The sequence below is a fragment of the Molossus molossus genome, unplaced genomic scaffold (genome assembly GCF_014108415.1).
Source record: "Molossus molossus isolate mMolMol1 unplaced genomic scaffold, mMolMol1.p scaffold_m16_p_22, whole genome shotgun sequence".
In the NCBI taxonomy this organism is placed as follows: Eukaryota; Metazoa; Chordata; class Mammalia; order Chiroptera; family Molossidae; genus Molossus; species Molossus molossus.
The window spans coordinates 24,455,526-24,462,261 of NW_023425358.1; positions in this window are offsets into that span (position 1 = coordinate 24,455,526).

Sequence of the window (6,736 nt, forward strand, 5' to 3'; positions counted from 1 at the left end):
ACGTGCCCTTAGCGGGAACCGAACCCGGGTCTCTCTGTACCGCAGGCCGACGCTCCAACCGCTGAGCCAAACCGGCCAGGGCTGGACTGATAACATTTTTGACAGCAGATACTCATTCTGGACTTGTTTTGTGTCCTCGGAAGGCTTGGAGTCGTGTGGTGGGTGGTGAAAAGAGCAAACAGACTTTATCTCATTGGCCAAGATCAGCTGGTTGGGAGTACTTGCCTGGAGTCTCATCCAGGCTCAACAGGGAAGAGTCCATGATTGATTAGCAATGTCTGCAGCAGACAGAGGCTGAGAGAGTAATGATATGCATGTTACTGATCCGCTGTCCCTGTGGTAGGTGTTCGACTATTACTGGCTAAAGCTGAGCTCAAAGCCCAGAGTTAGACAAGCAAGGATTTAAAATTAGCATTACTGCTCATTAGCTGGGTTGCTACTCAGCAAGTCTCTAATCCTCTCTGGACCTCCACTGCTTTAAGGATTAAGGGAAAAGTTGAGACCAAAACAAAAATGCTGAACTTGGAGCCTCCAACCTTGTAGCAACAGAAACTGATGGACAGTCCCCAGATGACTGTCACCATTTCAAAAAGACGAACAGAAAGGCTGTAGCATGTAATAGTGAAGACTGGCTGTGTGATCGGGCCAACCCAAGCTGGGAGCCCAGTCGGGCAAGGTACAGAACTGCTGTGTACCCCAGCTTCCTAAACCGAGTGACAGTCTAGGGAGGATCAAGGAAAATGAGGTTTTAAATCCCTTGGCTGGGTCCCAGGAAACATCCAATGAGTCATATATATTATTTTCACTTATTGAATTTATTGGGGTGACATTGGTTAATAAAATTATATAGATTTCAGGTGTATAATTCTATAACACATCATCTGTATATTGTACTCTGTGTGTTCCCCACCTAAAGTCAAGTCTCCTTCCATCCCCAGGGATCCTCCCTTTACCCACTTCTACTTCCTCCACCCCCCTTTTCCTCTGCTAATCACCACACTGTCGTCTGTGTCTATGAGTTGCATTTTTGTGTTTTTGTGTTTTGCTGAATCCCTTCCAATAAGTCGCATTACTATTGATATGATTGTTTTAGATGGCAGCGTGTTCACTAAGTGACCATTAGCAACATAGATCCATGGCTGTCCTGTGGGAAACATCCTTTTCCAGATGATCAGAGCAGTTTAGCGTGCCGGCTGCATCCTTGAAAAACCGAGCGTGGGGGGCGGGGAGAACCCATCAAGGAGCCTCTGATGTGGAGAAGGCCGGGGTCCCTGGGGATGGGTGTCCTGCAAGGCCCTTGCTTCTTCCAAACAGCCGCAGCCCTCTAAATGCCAGGAACACCTCTCTGCGGGGCTTGGCACACAGGCAGCCCTCGTGGTGGGAGGTGAAACCATTCTGAGATTTTTCTGTACTATTCTGTGACTCAATGTACAGTCCGTGTCCCCCGTTGGGCCAATTACCGCCTTAAACTGTTGTTGGGAAAGGCAGGCATGCTCGTTATGTAGCCGCGAGCGCTCAGGCCCAGTGGCATGCTATTTATGCTGTTCGAAAAGCCATTCTTCCCGGCCTCTGTGTGTGTGCGTGTCACTGCAAGGCCACCCAATCACAGATTCTTCCCGGGGAGCTGCCCACCTTCCTGCCCCACGGCCGGCCGTCACCCGGTCCCACTCTGCAGGGATCGGCCAGAACAGGGAAGGGAAAACTGAGGAGGAGCTGAAGTCATCGTTGCGAAAGAGAGATGCCGAGTTCTGTAAGAGTGAAGGAAATGGAAGAAACACGAGGCGGGGATCGGTTCATCAGCCCCGCATTCTCGTGGCTCCAATGGAGTTAAAATCATGCAATGCCGTCACCGTGGGTAGATTCATCGAAGACACTTGAAACCATCAAATAAACGGACAACTCTCCGGGTATGGAAGGCAGATGAGGCTGGGAGTGAGGACACCTGGGTTCTAGTGGGGCCTGTTTGACCTTGAGCAAGTACTTGAACCTTTCTGGCTCCCAGCCCCTTCTTCTGCAAATTGACGTTGTTGGGTGATATCTTCATCGTACCTTCATTCAGCACCTACAACCCATGGATCTGTGATTCCATGAACCAGAGCCGGTGGAGAAACTTAGTCCTTTTGAGGGTTCCATTTTAGCTGCATAGAAACTAATCTCAGGCCCTGGCCGGTTTGGCTCAGTGGTTAGAGCGTCAGCCTGCAGTCCAGAGAGACCCGGGTTTGGTTCCGCTGAGGGCACAAACCTCAGTTGCAGTTTGTCCCCTGGCCCTGGTTGGGTTGTGTGGGTGGCAGCCACTCGATGTGTCCCTTTCACATTGATCTTTCTCTCTCTCTCTCTCTCTCTCTCTCTTCCTCTCTCTCCCTCCCACTCTATCTGAACAAATCAAAAAAATAGAAAAATATCTTTGGGTGAGGATAAAAAAAAAAAAAAGAAAGAAACTAATCTCAGTACTTGTAACAGAACCTCAACCAAGTACAGGTGGGTGTTCCCGAGACTTGCATACCCCTTGGATAAATGGTAAGAGTACAGAACTAAACTCAACGACCTGGAGTACTATTCACTCACCTGGTCAATCCATCTTCATTCTCCTCTGATAAAGATGTCATTGCAAGAAACACATACATAGGCGTCTTATTAATGCAACGCTGCTATCGTCGGGAAATACACGAATGTTCTCGCTTTGCGGGCAGAAAGAGCTCCCCTTAGGCACAGAGTTCGTCCCTCCAGGACTGGGGAATCCTGTCTGCGCCTTCAAGCCAGCTGGACAGCTGAGACCCTGCCTCACCAGGAGCTGCAGAGACACGCGTACTCTCTCCTGAGTTGGATCTCCTGCTTTTGTGTTTCTTTATTTTCTCCTGCTTGTTTTCTTTTTTATTTAAATCACTTGCTCGAATGTGTAAGGTACCAGGTTTCCAGAGGTAACCATCAAGAATCGAGAGTTCTCAATTAGCTAAGAGAATACCCACAGAGTTTCTCCATCTCCCCTGCCTCCTTCCCAGCCTCATGATGAACAAGAGCCGCAATGTGGTTTGCTCTGCTTCATCGACACCAGTCCCCACAATGGCTTTTCTCAGTTAGGCTGAAGGGAGAGGTCCTCCTTTCTCCAAAGAGAAAGACTCTGCTCTCAGCAGCATCACCGCATCTCAGTGTTTACTGAGTTAATATCACAATGGTCTCCTTAGCAACCTCACTCACAGGATTAGAGGTGATAGGTATCTCTGTAATGATCTGCTTTACACAAACCCCAATCTAGACTGGAACACGGCTCTCCCCAACCTTCGTAAGTAGAATATAATGAGATGGTGAGGTTACAAAAGAATAAAAATTAAAAAAAATAATAACAGTAACAACAACAACAAAAGCCAGTGATGTAAGCTAGTCTCTCTCCAAGTAGCAAGGGAGGTCGTTAACTCTGTGACTAAGGGCTGGTACAATGTGGGCGGAGAATCAGTCTGCCCCATCCCTAGACGAACTTGGTGCTTTGAAGGGAGAAGACCCTCGGCTCCATAGAATGCTTCCCTTCGGCTTTCAGAGAGGTTCTAAGCGAGAGCCCCTGCTGTGGAGGCTGGCACACACCAGGTGGTCACCAAGGATGCCCGAGTGATGTGATGAGCTGTGAGCTACTAGACTGCATGCTCTCAGACGACAGGGGATCCATCTGCCCTCATCAGCGATGGATGGGTAGTGTGGCGCCTGGCACACAGCTGATGCTCAAACGTCAGTGTTGCTTGAATGCACTTGATACATTATTACATCATTGGATCCTAAAGATACAGGAGGAGGTAGGTAAAACCACCACCTTGCATTTTACAGATGAGAAGAAATGGGATGTTGAAGCCAAGTCTCTGGACCCAGGTCCCCTGGTAGGTGGCAGAGCCAGATCTGTCCCCATGGACCATTGGCATTAGTGCCAAAGTCTAGCCCCCACTAAACTGTCTCACCGAACAGTTGCTCTTTCTCTGGGTTCTGTGAACAAGGAACAAGGCCTGGTTTCTCTCTGGAGTTCTTAGCCCCGGCTGCCTGCCAAGGTGGAAGAAGCAAGCATGTCATGGAGACGCAGGAACTTCAAGCATCCTCAGTGCGCTGAAATCCCACGACTCTGCCCTTCTCTCCACACCCCTGGGAAGTGGTCTCCACTTGGAAGCTCAAGTGATCCAGTGTCAACATGGCTGATTCCAACTCACCGAGGAGCGTCCCCTCTCTGTTGCTTCTCCATCATATGTTTACCCAAATTGATCACAGTCATGGGATCGTGTGCCCCTGGCATAGGGCTCCGCTGTCTGGGCAGGTTTCCCTGCCAGGGGACCCAAGCACACAGGACTTGGGAATGGGTGGGCACAGAGCTAAATCTATGGACCCTGGGAAGGTGCGGACAGCCTGCTTCCCTAGAGTAGGGTTATGGAATAAGAAGGAGGCAAAGTGCAGTTGTGAATATCTGGGCGAGGCAGGTTCTTTGGTGGGAGCCCCTGGGAGTAGGTGGCCCCGCAGCACTGTCTCTGGGGCTGCAGAATCTGTATGTGGTCTTGGGACTCCCGGCTCTCGGCTGACCGTAGTCACTGACCTACGAAAAGAGTCGCTCAGACTAGAAACCTCATAGGGATCCTGTTCCTTTTTCTCATCCTCCACATCCAAGTAGTTGCTAAGCATTTGTATCAGCTCCTCTCTGAGTTGGCCGATTATCATCTGTCACCTGGAATTCTGCAGTAGCGTCCAGTCCCCACTGTCCCCCAGTCCCCTCCTTGTCTCCCTTCTATTGTCTCATGTCCTTTGCAGCTGGAGTGATTTTCTCGGAAGGCAAATCTACGCAAAACCCCTCCAAGACTTCCGACGTCTTTATCATAAAACCAAATCCTTTAGCCTGGCATTTGAATCCCCGAGGAGCTGGTCCCTGTCGGATTCGGTGACCTCGTCCTCTGCCCCGGAGTCACCCTTCCTGAGCATCAGCAGGCTCCCTCCCCTCCACATGCCGCACACGCTGTCTGTCACCCACGGTGTGCTCGGCTCTGGTCTCCTTTGTACAGTCCTTAAGAGCCCATGCGGAGCTTCTCCCCAAGGGACTCACTCCAGCTCTCCAGGAAAACGTGGGGTGAGCATGAGTTTGGGGTTCACTCCTGAGAGGCTGAAAGGCATAGTGTGCAAATGAAGCCCCTCATTAACACTAAGAGGCTAACCAGATATAGCCTTGTGGGGTGGGCCGCTCTCCATGTTCCCACCTGTCGCTGGTGGAAGTGGGGTTCTCGGGGTGCCGTGGGGATAGATTTCCTGAGGCCCCCGTGGGAGGATGAAGTATCATGGAAAGCTTTATTGGTGTGGAATTAGACCCCTGGGTTTCCAAGGTCCCCTCCCTCCATTCTGCCATGGAAAAAGTCTCATTTTATCTCCAGCAGCGCTAGGATCAAAGCCGGTGCCCAGAGTTCCTGCTCCATATCCGCACAGTCCAGTCCAGCATCCGGCTGGACCAGCTGTGTTTCCAGCTGCGGTCTACCGTGGGTGGGGTCTGCATGACCTGTGCCTTCCTGGGCCACATGGCAGGCTAGCACAGGCCACAGAACAAGCGAGTGCAAGGAACAGGGGTGAAGCGAGAGGAACGAGAGAGAATCCTTTGTCTGGGGACTCCGTATTCCCGCTTTGTGTGGGCTTGCACTGGGGTCCCCCTCCTAGCCAGTGATCTGTTGTCCCAGGTGAGACTGACAGACAAGTACCTTCCCTACGTCATCCCGACTTCACTGCACATGCGCCCAGTTTCCCCCTTGTCCAGTCCCTTCCCCCAGCGATCTGCAGGGAATGGACCAGTGGTTCGCTGGGGATTATAAAGTTGCAGCTTCCTGGTGAGGCTGCCCAGATGACCATGCTTATAACGTCTGGCTTTCCCTTTGCTTTCTTTCTACTCTTAATATTAGCTAGCTAGTTGCGATGGTAACAATCAGGGATTAGAGCATGGGCATATAATCGACACCTTTCGATATCAATTCCAGTCCTGGCACCGGCCCTTGGGCCATAGGCAAAATGCTGAACCATATTCAGCCTGGGTTTCTTCCTCTGCACAGTAGCGGTAGCAGTATTATCTACCTTATCGGTTTTTAAAAGGTACGCAAACATCTAATGCCGTGCCTTGCAAATAGCGGTAACAAACGGCAAACAGCAGTAATGATGAGGATGACTGTCAGTGATGACAGTGACAGCAGAGCCCAAGGAAGTCGGGGGCACCATCGTCTGCTTTGTGACGAGCTGACACTCAAAGAAACAGTCCAGCAATCAGAGGTGCCTAAAAAGCAATCCCGGTGTTTACTGTCTCTCTCAAAGGGACACCCAGCTCATTACAGCCCCGTATTTCAAAGCCCCACCCCCCAACTTCTTGCTCTTCCATTCTGCAGTCCCAGCGTGATTCCTTTCCTAACTTCCCCAAATTCTCAACCCTGAGTCAAAGCCCCCCAAGCTGCCAACGTTGCCTCTTCGCTTTTCCTTCCTGGTCTGTTCACTTTCTCCACCCCCACCTCTTGGTTCTCCCGATGCTGACTTCTTCTTTCTGCATAATAAATGTTTGGGGGCTGGAGCGGGGTGTGGGTTAAGCAAACAATGGCAAAGTCTTCCTGGGTCCCCGAGGGGAGGGATGATGCTATGCGTCCACGAGTCCCATTTTTTCCTGTTGAAACAGCGACATCAGAATGGAGAACACGACATAAACAATGGATTGGTGAACTGGCACCTTTATCCTTGATAACCAACCTGATACACT